Consider the following 17,900-nt stretch of genomic DNA (forward strand, 5'->3'; position numbering starts at 1 on the left):
GACAGTGAAAGACCCATATATAGCACTAAAATCCAGAAAACCGAAGTTCTCACAGGAAATATCTATGAGTACTTGGGAGGAACACTTCCAGAAAACATTAAACAACAGGCACACTGAGAGAGCATACCCTACAACCACAGTCTAATAGATACAGTCACGCAACTCATACCTATAAAATATGCCAACATTTTACAGCTGGGGCGACAGTAGCTCTCTGGCGGCAGGCAAGTTAAAAGTGTGCACACGACATATGATATCACATCAGAAAACGGGTTTTGCGTAATTTATTTTATATTTTTATGCTATACAATAAGTGCGTATGGTTCTTACTAATTCTACTTTAGAATCCTGGAAGAATTTCACACGCAGTTAATCGACAAGTTTGAGAAGCTGAGAATAAACGTAATTCCTTCTGCTCCTTACAACTGAATCATGGCCCTGATCACGTATCATGGTTTAAAATAATATAATTGTTCGTACGTGGACGGTTAATTCAATTCATTCCTAAATATTGTAAATTTAATTAGTAACAACAATGTAATTTATTCGCCACAACAATAATTCCTTTCTACAATTCGCCTTAAACGCTCTCGTCAACAATTGAATTTTCACTCAACACAGTATTCGTTATAGCACTCCACTGACGGCAATGACAATTTACTTGGACTATTACGAACAACAATGAACTGTTAATCTTAACTAATATTTACAAAGCAGTATTTACAAATCAGAACTATCAGTTCTCAGTTCACAGTTCTTCTAGCTCGGTCACTCGAGTTCACAGTATCTCGAACCACAGACCTCCAGAGACAGTTCACTGTACTCGAACTCAGGTCCCTCCAACTGCGGTCCACTGCACTCGAACTCAGGCCTTCGGATGCTGACGCAGATGCGGACGCACACTCGAGTCGAACTCCGGTACACAAGACTGGCTTGCTTGCTCTGGCTTTCTCACTGACTGGCTGACTAATCAACTGAAAACTGAAAACTGCTGTCGTTCCTTCGCGTCCGTAATTTATAACCACAGCGACGTAGCCTCGAAGGTTCCACGCGTCTCTAGAGATGGCACACCAGAAAAAGCCAGAGCCCTCTCCTCTCTACCAGCACCAGATGCGCGCGCAAACTCGTCGCGTTGACGTAATACACCCTCTCTTTTCTCTCCACCGCGCGACGTCACTCAATGTTCCGTGGAGCCTGTGCGATCTGCTTTCTTGCGGGACGCTGGTCGTGAGTTCGAATCTCACGTCGCTGTCACAATATGTTTATAAACCATTGGAACTCTATATTTCCTGTGAGAAGAGTCAAAATTGTAGGGCATATCTCGTAGGGTACATCGCGTGATGAACTCCTCTCCCTATTTCCTGAGAAATTAACTATTTTTCCATACCGCAAATTGGGGTAAACTCGGCCGCTGAGGTAAACTTAAAAATAAAAAAGGGGAAGATTTAAACCTTAGTTTGACAGACATTGATTTATGAAGTTCATTATTTTTCTTTTTTATTATTATTATTATTTTGAGTTGCTAATAGTGCTGATATTATGGTTTAAATTTTTATGGAAAGTTTACCGCATTTTACATTACATTTCCAGTTTTCACACATAAGCTTAATTTTAACTTACCCTACCTATATAATACGTAATTTACATGCACTTACTGTTATTATGACGTAGGTGAGAACAAATGAATACACAACTTTGTTGAAAAAATTGTAACTTCAATTAACTCAGAAAATGTAGGCCTAATTTTATTTTCAGAGCAGAAGTGGTGTAAGTCAAAAATGGGTAATGAGGGTTAAAGTAAACGTTCTGTAAAATACAGCGCAAAGTAGCAATTAATATTGAATTTATTTAAACTATTAGTAGTCAGTGAATAGCACGAAGGATATATTAATTGCTACTTTGCGCTCTGTTTTACAGAATTTTTACTTTAAACCTCATTACCTAATTTTGACTTATACCACTTCTGCTCTGAATGGCTCAAATAATCACTGGTAATGTAAAATCAACACCAATAACAGTCATGCAAATTATTACAGAAAAGATTGCTTTTTATATTAAATTTAAAAAGGCTCTTTTATTTCTTGAGAACTTAATACGTCTGCCACATGAATCTACACCAACACAGAAATTTATCGACACAGTCTGGATTTATTCAAGAAGTGAATATTTTGCAAAAGGATTATAATACGCCATGAATTCTTGAAAAAATTAACACCATAATCCCTACTTGAATGCAATTTAGCATTCAACTTTTGAAAAATGTAAAGAAAAAAAAAACACGAATGCAAAAATTATGGAATTACTTGCATTAAAAACTGTAGATACATTATCCAAAATCGGAATGGTTACACATTTACACATGATCTCTGCAAAACAATAATATACTGTAACAGGTATTTACTTTGTTTTTATTTAAACTCTCCTTCCTGACATACAAATAGGTAACTGATAACTAATAAATGTTTTATAGAACACAATACGTAGGCTACCTACAGCGTGGATTATAGGTTACGGCTGAGTTATGATTTTCTCTTGGTCTTTAGGGAATCTGAAGAACGACAAATTCGGAGATTTAAACTTGTTGTTACTGCAATTTTCGTCATTGCACACATTGCCTTTATTCCGACGCATGATTAAAACGTTATTATAACATCTCGCATACCTTTAAAGCATGTGCTGGCTGTATCAACCCTATGACCAGTGCCTTGCCTGCCGCTTGAGCGCTAGTGTCGTGAATGTTGGCAAAAAGTGTTGAAGTTGCGCGACTGTATATATTAGACTGTGCTACAACCATAATAACAGAAGCACAGGATTTCCCAAAAATTACAGAAGAAGAAGTCACTGCAGCAATACGGAGTCTAAAATGCAAAAAAAGCCGCAGGTCCAGACGCAATCTTCAACGAGAATTTAAAAGACACTCTACCAATCTGGAGGGAAACATGGGCAATGCTATTCAATAAGTGCCTGGAGACAAGCAAATTCCTGAAGTATGGAGGACGTCGACAATCAAAGTCCTCTACAAAGGGAGAGGAGATACAATGCTACCGGACGCTTATAGGGGCATCGCTCTAGAGAATGCTGCTTTCAAGATCTTCACCAAAATCATCACACAAAGTATCTCGGAACTTGCAGGAAATATAATACCAGAAGAGCAATTTGGTTTCCGGAAAGAAGATCAACGCTCCAGGCTGTCACAAAATTATTACAAGTAATAGAGGAAGCTCTACGTCATGACAAGGGGAAACGATACGTAGTTTTCATAGACTATAAAAAGGCCGTCGATCTGCTAGATAGACAGATATTAGTTTCAAAGCTGGAGACCAAGTTTGGACGGAATTATCTCACTAACATAATAAGGAATATGTTAGAGTATAATGTGGTGAACATAAGCGACAACCTAAGGACATCAAGACTCATCACGCAAACAAACGGTGTGTTGCAGGGAGATCCCGTCAGCCCCCTACTCTTCAACCTAATGACAGCGGACGTGATAGAAGCAGTTCGCGGAGGTGGACAGACGGACGTATACGTGTATGCGGACGACATGGCCTTAACAGCAGCAAATGTGGAGGATCTGCAATCGTGCTTCGATAGATTGAATGACTGGGCGAATAACAACGGACTTCATATAAACACAGAAAAGACTAAGGTTATGATATTTCGCAAAGGAGGTCGGATATCGAGGAATGATATAATCCAGCATAACCAAGAGCCACTAGGAGTAGTGAACTCGTTCAGATACCTCGGAGTGATCTTCCAAACATCAGGGACCTGTTTTACTATGCATGTAAAGGAGAGGGCAGCGGCCGCGATCAGGGCAATAAGCGACATAAAGCACCTACAATCACTGTCGTTGGAAACAGCAATGAAGCTATTCAGGGCGAAGATAATGCCAGTACTGACGTACGGGGTTCAAATAATCTGGCAGTACTTAAAGAAGAAGGATCTGGAGATGCTAGAAAGTGTTAAAGCCACCTTCCTGAAAAGAGCCCTGGGAACATCAAAATATGCACCGTCGAGGCTTATATACATACTTTCAAGGGAAACCTTCCTGATAGAAGACCTCAGAACGGACTACTTACTGCCATCTACCAGCGGCTACGAGCAGCTTCTAACGGAAAGAGAAGAGAAAAGACGCCAGATTCCGGACGGGTTCTACAGCACCGGAGCCGTGATAGACAGGAACTGGATGGGACCAAACCAACCATTGCGACATGTGGTGACGAGACTATCAATTCATGGCTACCACCACAGACTGTGCATCAGATCAGGCTTCCATACTGCTGACGGAGATTGAGTGTGCAAATTATGTGGTGAACTATGTCGGCAATATCACATACTGACGTGTCAGACGGCAGACAAATCAATCACTGAGATAGGAAAAAGTGATATTTACTAGTATCTCTAACAATGCACACTCGTGCGCATTTCTCTCTTATTATTATTATTATTATTATTATTATTATTATTATTATTATTATTATTATTATTATTCCCAGCAACACTTGCGCGACGTCTACAAATTTCATTGGTGCAAGGTTTGTTGGGTATATTTTATTCCCAGCAACACTTGCGCGGCGTGTACAAATTTCATTGGTGCAAGGTTTGTTGGGTATATTTTATTCCCAGCAACACTTGCGCGGCGTCTACAAATTTCATTGGTGCAACGTTTGTTGGGTATATTTTATTCCCTGCAACACTTGCGCGGCGTCTACAAATTTCATTGGTGCAAGGTTTGTTGGGTATATTTTATTCCCAGCAACACTTGCGCGGCGTCTACAAATTTCATTGGTGCAATATATGTTGGCTACATTTTATTCCCGACAACACCTGCGCGGCGATTACAATTTCATTGGTGCTAGGTATTGTATTCCCAGCAGGACCTGCGCGGCGATTACTTAATTTGATTGGTGTTTGTTGTATAATTACATTGAATTCCCAGCAACACTTGCGCGGCGACTACAAATTTCATTGGTGCAATATATGTTGAATTCCCAGCAACACTTGCGCGGCGACTACAAATTTCATTGGTGCAATATATGTTGGCTACATTTTATTCCCGACAACACTTGCGCGGCGACTACAAATGTCATTGGTGCAAGGTTTGTTGGGTACATTTTATTCCCAGCAACACTTGCGCGGCGTCTACAAATTTCATTGGTGCTAGGTTTGTAGGGTATATTTTATTCCCAGCAACACTTGCGCGGCGTCTACAAATTTCATTGGTGCAAGGTTTGTTGGGTATATTTTATTCCCAGCAACACTTGCGCGGCGTGTACAAATTTCATTGGTGCTAGGTTTGTTGGGTATATTTTATTCCCAGCAACACTTGCGCGGCGTCTACAAATTTCATTGGTGCAAGGTTTGTTGGGTATATTTTATTCCCAGCAACACTTGCGCGGCGTCTACAAATTTCATTGTTGCAAGGTTTGTTGGGTATATTTTCTTCCCAGCAACACTTGCGCGGCGTGTACAAATTTCATTGGTGCAAGGTTTGTTGGGTACATTTTATTCCCAGCAACACTTGCGCGGCGTCTACAAATTTCATTGGTGCAAGGTTTGTTGGGTACATTTTATTCCCAGCAACACTTGCGCGGCGTCTACAAATTTCATTAGTGCAAGGTTTGTTGGGTATATTTTATTCCCAGCAAAACTTGCGCGGCGTGTACAAATTTCATTGGTGCAAGGTTTGTTGGGTATATTTTCTTCCCAGCAACACTTGCGCGGCGTCTACAAATTTCATTGGTGCTAGGTTTGTTGGGTATATTTTATTCCCAGCAACACTTGCGCGGCGTGTACAAATTTCATTGGTGCAAGGTATGTTGGGTACATTTTATTCCCAGCAACACTTGCGCGGCGTCTACAAATTTCATTGGTGCTAGGTTTGTTGGGTATATTTTATTCCCAGCAACACTTGCGCGGCGTGTACAAATTTCATTGGTGCAAGGTTTGTTGGGTACAGTTTATTCCCAGCAACACTTGCGCGGCGTCTACAAATTTCATTGGTGCAAGGTTTGTTGGGTACATTTTATTCCCAGCAACACTTGCGCGGCGTCTACAAATTTCATTAGTGCAAGGTTTGTTGGGTATATTTTATTCCCAGCAACACTTGCGCGGCGTGTACAAATTTCATTGGTGCAAGGTTTGTTGGGTATATTTTATTCCCAGCAACACTTGCGCGGCGTCTACAAATTTCATTGGTGCAAGGTTTGTTGGGTATATTTTCTTCCCAGCAACACTTGCGCGGCGTCTACAAATTTCATTGGTGCTAGGTTTGTTGGGTATATTTTATTCCCAGCAACACTTGCGCGGCGTGTACAAATTTCATTGGTGCAAGGTTTGTTGGGTACATTTTATTCCCAGCAACACTTGCGCGGCGTCTACAAATTTCATTAGTGCAAGGTTTGTTGGGTATATTTTATTCCCAGCAAAACTTGCGCGGCGTGTACAAATTTCATTGGTGCAAGGTTTGTTGGGTATATTTTCTTCCCAGCAACACTTGCGCGGCGTCTACAAATTTCATTGGTGCTAGGTTTGTTGGGTATATTTTATTCCCAGCAACACTTGCGCGGCGTGTACAAATTTCATTGGTGCAAGGTATGTTGGGTACATTTTATTCCCAGCAACACTTGCGCGGCGTCTACAAATTTCATTGGTGCTAGGTTTGTTGGGTATATTTTATTCCCAGCAACACTTGCGCGGCGTGTACAAATTTCATTGGTGCAAGGTTTGTTGGGTACAGTTTATTCCCAGCAACACTTGCGCGGCGTCTACAAATTTCATTGGTGCAAGGTTTGTTGGGTACATTTTATTCCCAGCAACACTTGCGCGGCGTCTACAAATTTCATTAGTGCAAGGTTTGTTGGGTATATTTTATTCCCAGCAACACTTGCGCGGCGTGTACAAATTTCATTGGTGCAAGGTTTGTTGGGTATATTTTATTCCCAGCAACACTTGCGCGGCGTCTACAAATTTCATTGGTGCAAGGTTTGTTGGGTATATTTTCTTCCCAGCAACACTTGCGCGGCGTCTACAAATTTCATTGGTGCTAGGTTTGTTGGGTATATTTTATTCCCAGCAACACTTGCGCGGCGTGTACAAATTTCATTGGTGCAAGGTATGTTGGGTACATTTTATTCCCAGCAACACTTGCGCGGCGTCTACAAATTTCATTGGTGCTAGGTTTGTTGGGTATATTTTAATCCCAGCAACACTTGCGCGGCGTGTACAAATTTCATTGGTGCAAGGTATGTTGGGTACATTTTATTCCCAGCAACACTTGCGCGGCGTCTACAAATTTCATTGGTGCTAGGTTTGTTGGGTATATTTTAATCCCAGCAACACTTGCGCGGCGTGTACAAATTTCATTGGTGCAAGGTTTGTTGGGTACAGTTTATTCCCAGCAACACTTGCGCGGCGTCTACAAATTTCATTGGTGCAAGGTTTGTTGGGTACATTTTATTCCCAGCAACACTTGCGCGGCGTCTACAAATTTCATTAGTGCAAGGTTTGTTGGGTATATTTTATTCCCAGCAACACTTGCGCGGCGTGTACAAATTTCATTGGTGCAAGGTTTGTTGGGTATATTTTATTCCCAGCAACACTTGCGCGGCGTCTACAAATTTCATTGGTGCAAGGTTTGTTGGGTATATTTTCTTCCCAGCAACACTTGCGCGGCGTCTACAAATTTCATTGGTGCTAGGTTTGTTGGGTATATTTTATTCCCAGCAACACTTGCGCGGCGTGTACAAATTTCATTGGTGCAAGGTTTGTTGGGTACATTTTATTCCCAGCAACACTTGCGCGGCGTGTACAAATTTCATTGGTGCAAGGTATGTTGGGTACATTTTATTCCCAGCAACACTTGCGCGGCGTCTACAAATTTCATTAGTGCAAGGTTTGTTGGGTATATTTTATTCCCAGCAACACTTGGGCGGCGTGTACAAATTTCATTGGTGCAAGGTTTGTTGGGTATATTTTATTCCCAGCAACACTTGCGCGGCGTGTACAAATTTCATTGGTGCAAGGTTTGTTGGGTACATTTTATTCCCAGCAACACTTGCGCGGCGTCTACAAATTTCATTAGTGCAAGGTTTGTTGGGTATATTTTATTCCCAGCAACACTTGGGCGGCGTGTACAAATTTCATTGGTGCAAGGTTTGTTGCTTCGAGCATTAAAGTATATAAAGAGGGCGCTCAATATTACTGTGCCGGATGAATGTGGCACCAAAATAACATGTCTCTCAGATCAGCTGATCTCGGGTAAAACATTATACAGTATGCTTACGAACAAGCAATTTATTGTAATGATTGCGGATAAGACAGCATATTCTAGAATGTATTAAGATAAAAAAAAAGTCTCGCTAGATCCTAATTGAACAAGTTTCTTGTTTTAATGGCTTGTTTTATAATACAACAATATAAGCCTGCTATAAATGTGTTATGAAAATGTGGGATACCTTTACTGTAGAAGTTTTTATAAGGAAATTGCAGTTAGAAGTTACTGAAAATGTATCAAGTGAGATTGAAACAAAGGAGTTGAGAAAAGGAAGGATACTATTGTTTTTAAAAATGTTTAATCATGGCAATTTCTTTACGTCACTTGACAGTACTTCATATGGGGCGAGTGAAAACATAGGTTATGTAACTTTTATTCATTTGAAAACTATAATAGTGTGAGAAAGTAAAGTTATGTCTTACTGAAATATTAAATATAAAAGCTTTGATTTTGTGATTAACATCTAGAGGGCTCTATCGAATTTTGTATTTTAGTTTAGTTATTCGTAAGTTCGGCAAGTTTATTTACTAGTAAAACTGGAATATAGGCCTAGGCCTATCGTGTCTTTATATAATACTTTAATTCACAGATTAATAAACAATATAGTTATGTAAGCCCATAAAAAGGAATAGGTCACAAACTGGCAGCTACTTATACAAAGAGGAAGGGAAAGAACATGATTTTTCGCTCTTTCGCTTAAAATGAATGTTTGAAAAAATGTAACGAAAAATGTTAACCCATTATATTTCAGTTTTAAAATTTTCTCGGTAATTTTACGCAGGTAACAAGAAACATGGATGTCTTGTAAATTAGAATTAAATCCTCACAATAGCCCTTATAACTAAATATAAATGTATAATAATAAAATGAAAACTTACAAATGAAGTCATGACACAGAAATTATTTAAATAAAAACTTGGGGAAAATAATATTTCTACGTTATTTCACATAAATTGAACATATAAACCGGAATAAAAACAATATAAATAACATTATTAGGCCTAATACCGGTACTTTTTTATTTTTATATACGGTATTCTGATTTTGTTTCGAATCTGGGCAAAACTGCTTTTGAATCAATTCATGTGGTTGCTTATAAATCATCTATGTTTTACCCACAGTGGAACTGGAAGCTTGAGTCACAAGCTTCATGCACCTCTCAACTGGCTGAGTGTGATTCGGAAATAAAGGAAACTCCAATGCCGAAATTTCTGGATCACTGATTAATATTTCCATACCATTTTCCTGACATAGTCCTCAAAATTAGTGGTGATGTAATTCAATTTTCGGCTAAACTAGTGCTGAGGTAGTTCCCTTTGTACTCCTTCTAAACACCTTGCATCTGTGCACCTTTGGTTAGTTTAGGCGTTTGATATGCCTTGCATATACGATCAACTGCATATCCACAAAAAAAATCCCTTCTGAATCAAACGTTTTTGACTTCCGAAATCACAGAAGCTACCTCAATGCTAGTTTCATAACTCTCATATCCATTTTTTTTCTAGTTTTCAGAATTCTTCTCAAAGCAAATTTCCTTAGAAGTTGACTACTATCTTTGATCATTACATCCCTTCATATGCTATTCGGAGCTCTTGCAAATGTTTAAAAATGGTTTTATAGATTAGTGAATTCAGTACCGCTTACTTTCATCTGAAAAGCTGTTCAGTTCTTCAAAATCTAAAGACAGTTAAAATTTTAATGAATAAGGACAAGGTAGCAATAATCAAGACAAAAGGAAACAGATTCCAATAATAAAAACAACACTTCCCTGCCTGGCATTTATTTACCACTAAGAGGCGCCATCGTGGCAATGATCCATTAAATGTTATTACCTCAGTCGAGCCAGTTCTATCAAGTACCGTACTCAGGACATTTTTCGAGGGCTTCTAGGTTTTATAATGGATGCAGGAGCTAAAGATCTACATAATCAATTTGAGAGACAAAGTCTCAATTGCACCATAAGTCCTACTATACAAAATTAATTAATCTTATCTGTAGGGAAGTTACTTGCACGGTCATAATCAGACACATTAATCTTGTGAAATATTTTCATAGACATAGGCACAACAGAGCAGATGACAATCAGATATGTGAATATGACGATCTTACTTGTTGTTTAGTCAACTATCCAAACCACACAAATGATATCAACAAGGCACGACTTATGAGGCAACTAGACCAGGAAATGGGGTAGGGTGGCCTGTTCTTTACTCCATCCATTGCATACATCGCTGACCAGCATCAGACAATTTCTTTTAATTTCAATGAACTCTACGAAATGTATAAAGGAATTGAAGGTCCTGGGTCTAAACTACAATGATGTTCATGGACAAAGATATTGTAGTGTGTGTAATATGTCGGGGAAATTTAATGGCTTGCAGTGTCTATCTTAAAAGATGAGCCCTCTATACACACTGTTTTAATCCTGAAATCAACCTGTGCATTTCTACACTCTGCAATGTGCCATACTTAAACAACCAGCTGGGAATACCGAGTTCAATTTCTACATTTTTGTCAGCATTGCCCAAGAGAGTGGCTGTACTTAACACTGTTATTTCTGAAGCAGACTCTCTCCACCGAAAGAGACAACTAAAATCATTGTATGCTACAAAGTGGGTTAATAATCATGATTCTTTCATTACTAAGGCCAGCTCTTGGTCACTAACTGAAGAAAAGATATTAACTGTGCTATGGGGTATAGATGATAGCACATGCACATAGGATGTTTGGTAGAGTCAGCACAGAAGGTAGGAGTAAAAGAGTATGGCTGGTAACATGGATAAGTCTCGATTATTTACATAATCATACTCAATTTTTTTTTTCTTCACTTCACCCTACCCTTCATACCAAGTTCATTTACGTTTGCTGATTTCAAATTCAAACATTATCATCATCAGCCATTCAAGCAGTTGGCCTAGTGGCCTGTTACTGTCTCCTTCCATCTTTTTAAGGGCCGACACAAAGATCTTTTCCCTTGAGGTATGTAGCTGAGGATCTGTCGAGGCAATCTGGAACGGTCCATCCTGTTGACAATGCTGGAGCCAATTCTGTCTATAATTGTTGATGTGTTCGTGACTGGGGGTTATGTTTAATTCCTTTGTTATCAGGTCATTTATCAGGGACACCTAGGCCAAGAAAGGAGACTATCCCATTTTTTATGGGATGTATGGTAAGCTTACCTAAAGATCTCTTCACTTGTTAGTCCACCTGAAATAAAAAGGTTAAGGAAACAGAATATAGGAAGTTTTCAAGAACATAATACCAGTATTTATATTTGACACTAATTTCGGGAATTTTATTGTGAGTTACAGGCACGAGCATTGTTTCAGAGTATGAATCACTGAAATATATAAGAAATAATTTAACTTAATGGTGCATTCTCAAATTTGTTATGGATGTTTTGAAGTTATTTGTCACAATTTATTAACAAACATAAATATTAATAGGAGCTTACATCACAGGTATGGTTTAAAATGTATTAAACAGATCTATTATTAAAACACAAGTAATTACATTAGTGAAACTGTTTTAGTTCCAGTTCCTCCCCCTCCACTGCATACATCACTGACTAGTAACATATTTCACTAATCAGACTTGAGATGTAGTATAGCCACAACCTCAATCTGAGGTATCTCATATCTATGTGCATCATTAGTGATCATTTGGAACATAATTAGCACTGTAGCTGTCCAGTACTTTCAAGTTGTAGGCCTAACTCAGTATCTTAGGAAAAGGCATCCCAATATGCAAAATATACTTTATTTTTCTGATGGTGCTGCTAGAAAAAAATAAATAAATAAGAATTTCACAGGTATACTGATCCATACAAAATACTTCCATGGTAAAGGCTAAATGACATTTCTTTGCAACAAGTCATGGACTTTTTTTTTCATTGTATAATAATGCATAAATGTACATTTCACTGTACTGGAAATAAAAACTGGATTTCATGTTGAAATATGACAAATAAATTTCTAATTTTCAGACTTTCCAAAGAGCTAATTTGGTGGTGTTTATGCATCACCCTTTGGTTGCATTGGCATGGAATGACCCTAAACACAATGTGCACAAGATACAAAATAACAAGATACAAATGTAACAAAACCAAAAAGTTAATTAGGCATACATGGGAAAAATTGGTATAGCTATGCCTGAACCCCACCTATTAGGTATTAAACACACTGTACACAAGATACAAAATATTGGTGTTCAACATCAACCTTGTTATGGCAAAAATATGAACAAAAGCAGGTTTCACTTAATTCTTATCAAAGAAATTTTCCCGAATCCTCTGCAAACATATTTTAAGTCAAAGCTTGAATAGAAACTTGAGAAGAAGAAATTTAAATGTCCTCTTGCGTCAGATATTTGTTCCTTTTCAATATTACTAATTTTTTTTTTTCGCTCTCCTGTAAAATTGAATTTTCTGACATACCGGCATGAAGTTGCTGTTCAACATATTGATATAACAGAGCCGAAAGTTAAATATATGGAAGAAATACAGACACTGGTTAAGGATATCATAGTACCAGTAAGTAATAATTATGCCCACATGCAAAATATTTGTATAGTCTTGGCCTAAATCTCAACTCTTAGGGATTAAACAAAATATACACAAGACACAAAATATAACAGAGCCAAAAGTTAAATATAAATGTAGGCCCTACTATGAAAGAATTGCAGATACTTGGTAAGGATCACAGTATATGACCTAAACCCAACTACGGTATTAAATACCATATTAAACACAACTGTATAAGATACAAAATATAACAGAAACAAAAAGTCAAATACAAATCTAGATCCTACTGTGAAGAGATTAGAAGACAGAGGAAGAGAACATAGTAAACAGTCTTTTTCCTTGATTGGACAACAGAGCTTCCAGTAGGACTAGAAACCTTTGATCCTAGTATATAACATTCTGCCTTATGTACATACACTTTAATCAATTCCTGAGTCTTTGGGGAAAACCCACTCTTGTAGCCTTTCTTCAACAGATTGCGGCTGTTCAAAATGTCGAAGATATTGTTGAATAATTCAACGAACTCGGCTGTAGGGGCAGAGTCTTGAAATTCTTCATACCCAGTGTTTCTTAAGTAATTAAGTGCCTGGGATACACTATTACTTAAAGTTTGGGCAGCTAGTTTAACTTTCATTTTTTCTGACTCCCAATTGACATGACGCTTTCTAACCCTAGTAGTCAGAGTTAATCCTTCTTCACGTTGCTTCTCAACTAGCTTTAATATGTGATCCCACTTTATTGCACTGCCATCGCTGTTGTATATCACACCTAAACTGGCTAAGGAGTTTCTTACCTGGCATGCATCAAGGAAAATAAACACTGGTTCATTTGTAACTGGATGTGAAAAAAAGGTCTTTGCACTATTTTGATAGATGTCAACCCCTAGATATTTAGTCATTGTTATATTGCTGACAGCACCATCAAACGTGAAACTAACAACATGAATTCCAGTATTATGTAACATTGTAAGTGCATTTGTTACTAAATTTGCTTTCTCCTCTCCTGAAAAACTATCAATTAAAAAGTATCCAACTGGAACTTTCCAACAATCGTTAACAGCATTCACTAACAGCACAAGTGCCTCCCTCGCCTCTGGTAGTGAATCGTCATCAATCTCAGTTCCCATATCAACATAGCCACATGTTTCCTTACCATCCCATTCAATCTTACTCCTAATGCCCATTTCATCCATGAGAAGGCTGCACACAACTGATTTACCTGATGTTTCAGATTCTTCAGCTTTTAGTTTAAGCGCTGTTAATGCTTCCTGTGTAAAGTCAGGTGAACCATCAATATGCTGGTACCATCTTCTTAGGGTACGGGGATGTGGAAGACATGTATTAAATGTTTTCCTCACATATTCGTATGCTTTTGCTGAATAAAAATGTAGTGTAAGGGCAAAACTTCGTAGTTGCTGAGAATAAGTATCTTTTTTCCTTTTACCATTCTTTTAAACAGCTCCTCTGCAGGACCAGAAAATGCAGTCTAAGGAGAAAAATAAAATAATAGTTAAATTCTTGCTTCCTTATTCAACAACATAGCTATAACAGACAAATACAGTATTAGGAAAACAGGAGGAGCCATGATGGATGGATAACTATACTATACCTGACACTCTAAATTTAACATCCATGGAAACATTCTATGTTTTACACAACCAAGAAATCTCTCAGATCCTGCTGTTTTGCCTAATTATTTACATCATTTATGAAAAGTCAATTTAATTTTTTAAAATTTTGTTTAATAATATTATAATATGGGCAACCATAAAAGCATCAACGTTCCCGTTTTAAGGGCAATGAACATATGAAAGTGCACATGCAAATAAGTTGGTAATTTCTTAGATTAGATCACTCATGGGTTGGGTTAGGTTAGATTCTATTGTAAAATTAATTGCTATACTGTGAATGATTTTTTTTACGATCTCTCTCTCTCACACACAGACACACACGCACGCACGCACACACACACACACACACACACACACACACACACACACACACACACGAAATCACCAGAACTACCTCAACGATAGCTTCACTGGCTATTTATACAAAGTTGGTTTTATTTACTTTATCGATACCGTTCGTATCCACTATTTGCCCACTTCTTTCTGTGTGACTTCCATCCAGCCATGCTTTAGACTACTCCTCACTCTTCGGAAATTAGTTGCTTAGCCTATATGTTAAACAACACCATATCAGAAACACAATGCACTATGTTAATGATGCAATAGTTACACGTCAACAACTACGGTATCAATAAAGTATATAATTACTAGGTTAGGTTAGAAGCAACCATGTTATGTTAATTACTTATATAACGTATGTTAAACAACGCCATGTCATACACAACGCACTATGTGAATGATGCAACACTTTTACGTCAACAACTACGGTACGGTATCGATAAAGTAAACAATTAGGTTAGAAGCGACCATGTTATGTTAGTTATATGTTAAACAATGTCATGTTATAAACGCAGTGCACTATGTGAATGATGCAACACTTGTACGTCAATAACTTTCATTAGTTACACATAGCCTATATATTATGCGAGGTGTATAAGGGAACTACCTCAGCGCTAGTTTAGCCAAGAACCTTAGCCTTGTCACAAACACAATGCACTATGTGAATGATACAACACTCGCTCGTCAACAACTATGGTATTAAAGTGAATGAAATTTGTTTAAACAAAAGCCGCCCTAAATAAGGGTTCGATAGATCGGCCTACTAATCAATTCATAAAGAATAATAAAACAATTTTGTGACATTTGGAAAGAACAAGAAAAAACATTAAGATAAGAAAACGTAGGAAATCATTTACAATAAAAATTTTGTTGGGTACAAATGATTCCTAATTATAGCTAAGGATGATTTTAACACGTGAGATCCTATGGCATCAATCGTTGCATCAGAAATTTTATATTGTTTAAGTTGATTTAAAGTTTCACGTGGGATCGTGCCACGGGCACCGAACATGAGCCCAAAAACTGTCCAATGTGTAATGTGGTATTGTGCTCAAAGATGCTGACAACAAGGCTCATATATGACTTGTTTTTCACGACACACCTCTTGTGGCTGTTGCTCATGCATCTCAAAACGGATTGTGGGATCAAGAATGACACCCTTATCCTTCTGCCGATCAATTATGATTGATATCAGCCCGTCTAGTATGTATGTATGTATTTTATTGTATGTGTACCTTATTTAATGTACTATTAAGAGTTACAAATTTAATCCTTACCTGTGAAATGATATCTTGCTCCTTTTTTTTAAACCTTTGGGTGCAATTATATGCTGCACAAGACATTACCATTTTTACAATTGAATAGGACACACTGTAATTACTTTCTTGCAATAACTTGAGACCTACTGAAGATTCGACTGCAAAACTGAAAGAGGAACACGAAACAATTATGGTAATTTGGTAACTAGAGGTAGGCCTATTTGTTTTTATGTATTTAAATTCGTAAGCGTGATGATACACATTCGGCAAACGCAGACAAATCTGCTCTTTTCTTAAGATAAATTTCTGGCAGTGTAGAAATCGTATACTGAAATTTTACGAAATAAATAAACATCATTAAATAACATTATCGCACTTTAATACATTGCAGTGAGGTTATTAATAAGTAGTAAGTGTACCCATCTACGAAATATTATCGTTATTTCTAATTTTTTTGCCCCAAAATCAATTCAAAACACTTGTATTTCACTAAACACACAATGGACTTTCCATATTCCATTTCGCTTTCCCGTCCTAGATCAGCTGATCTAACTCTGGTGCCACTACCCAGCAAGCTTTGCCCCTTTATGTTCGAAGTATAGGCTAATTATATTCAATTCCCAGCAACAACTTGCGCGGCGACTACAAATTTGATTGGTGCAATGTATGTTGGCTACATTTTATTGACTACAAATTTGATTGGTGCAATGTATGTTGGCTACATTTTATTCCCAGAAACACTTGCGCGGCGATTACAAATTTCATTGGTGCTAGGTATTGTATTCCCAGCAGAACTTGCGCGGCGATGATTTAATTTGATTGGTGTTTGTTGTATAATTATATTGAATTCCCAGCAACACTTGCGCGTCGACTACAAATTTGATTGGTGCAAAGTATGTTGGCTACATTTTATTCCCAGAAACACTTGCGCGGCGATTACAAATGTCATTGGTGCTAGGTATTGCATTCCCAGCAGGACCTGCGCGGCGATGATTTAATTTGATTGGCGTTTGTTGTATAATTATATCGAATTCCCAGCAACATTTGCGCGTCGACTACAAATTTGATTGGTGCAATATATGTTGGCTGTATTTTATTCCCAGCAACACTTGCGCGGAGATTACAAATTTAATTGGTGCTGGGTATTGTATTCCCAGCAGGACCTGCGCGCCGATTATTTAATTTGATTGGTGTTTGTTGTATAATTATATAGAATTCCCAGCAACACTTGCGCGTCGACTACAAATTTGATTGGTGCAATATATGTTGGCAGTATTTTATTCCCAGCAACGCTTGCGCGGAGATTACAAATTTCATTGGTGCTAGGTATTGTATTCCCAGCAGGACCTGCGCGGCGATTATTTAATTTGATTGGTGTTTGCTGTATAATTATATCGAATTCCCAGCAACACTTGCGCGTCGACTACAAATTTGATTGGTGCAATATATGTTGGCTGTATTTTATTCCCAGCAACACTTGCGCGGAGATTACAAATTTAATTGGTGCTAGGTATTGTCACAGTCGCGAAGCTCAATATGTAGTAAAACTGCAAACATGGGTAGTTGCCCACCACTAGGATCGCTACTATCGCCTCATCATCGCAGATCTCTCTCCTAGCAGCCGACAAAATATATTACACTTTCGTTGTCGTGTTCTTTTGGAAAAATTAACACCTTCCTTCCATTATTGAAATATTAAATGCATAAAGTTAATTTATTATTTTAATGAAGTATATTAAATTCCACCATTAACTCGAAGATACCTGCAAGAAATAAGTTTATATAAATTTTGTTTGTGCAAAACGAACTGAAATTTACTATAATAGCTTCACTCATTCAAGATTATAGCGATAATTAACTATGAAACCAATT

The 17,900-nt window shown here is 37.9% G+C and overlaps 1 long non-coding RNA gene across 2 annotated transcripts; it reads right to left on the minus strand.

The window, feature by feature from the left end:
• Nucleotides 1–11,676: 11,676 nt before the first annotated feature.
• LOC138715566 (uncharacterized) lies at nt 11,677–16,557 on the minus strand. Of its 2 annotated transcripts, XR_011336459.1 has the most exons (3): nt 16,448–16,557; nt 16,047–16,194; nt 11,677–14,285 (listed from the first exon to the last, which is right to left on the minus strand). It is a non-coding gene; the product is annotated as an uncharacterized lncRNA (long non-coding RNA). The 2 variants fall into 2 exon arrangements; XR_011336458.1 differs by lacking the exon at nt 16,448–16,557 and having other exon boundaries at nt 16,047–16,221.
• Nucleotides 16,558–17,900: the final 1,343 nt, after the last annotated feature.

Source organism: Periplaneta americana, chromosome 15, assembly GCF_040183065.1.
Source record: "Periplaneta americana isolate PAMFEO1 chromosome 15, P.americana_PAMFEO1_priV1, whole genome shotgun sequence".
NCBI classification, from domain to species: Eukaryota; Metazoa; Arthropoda; class Insecta; order Blattodea; family Blattidae; genus Periplaneta; species Periplaneta americana.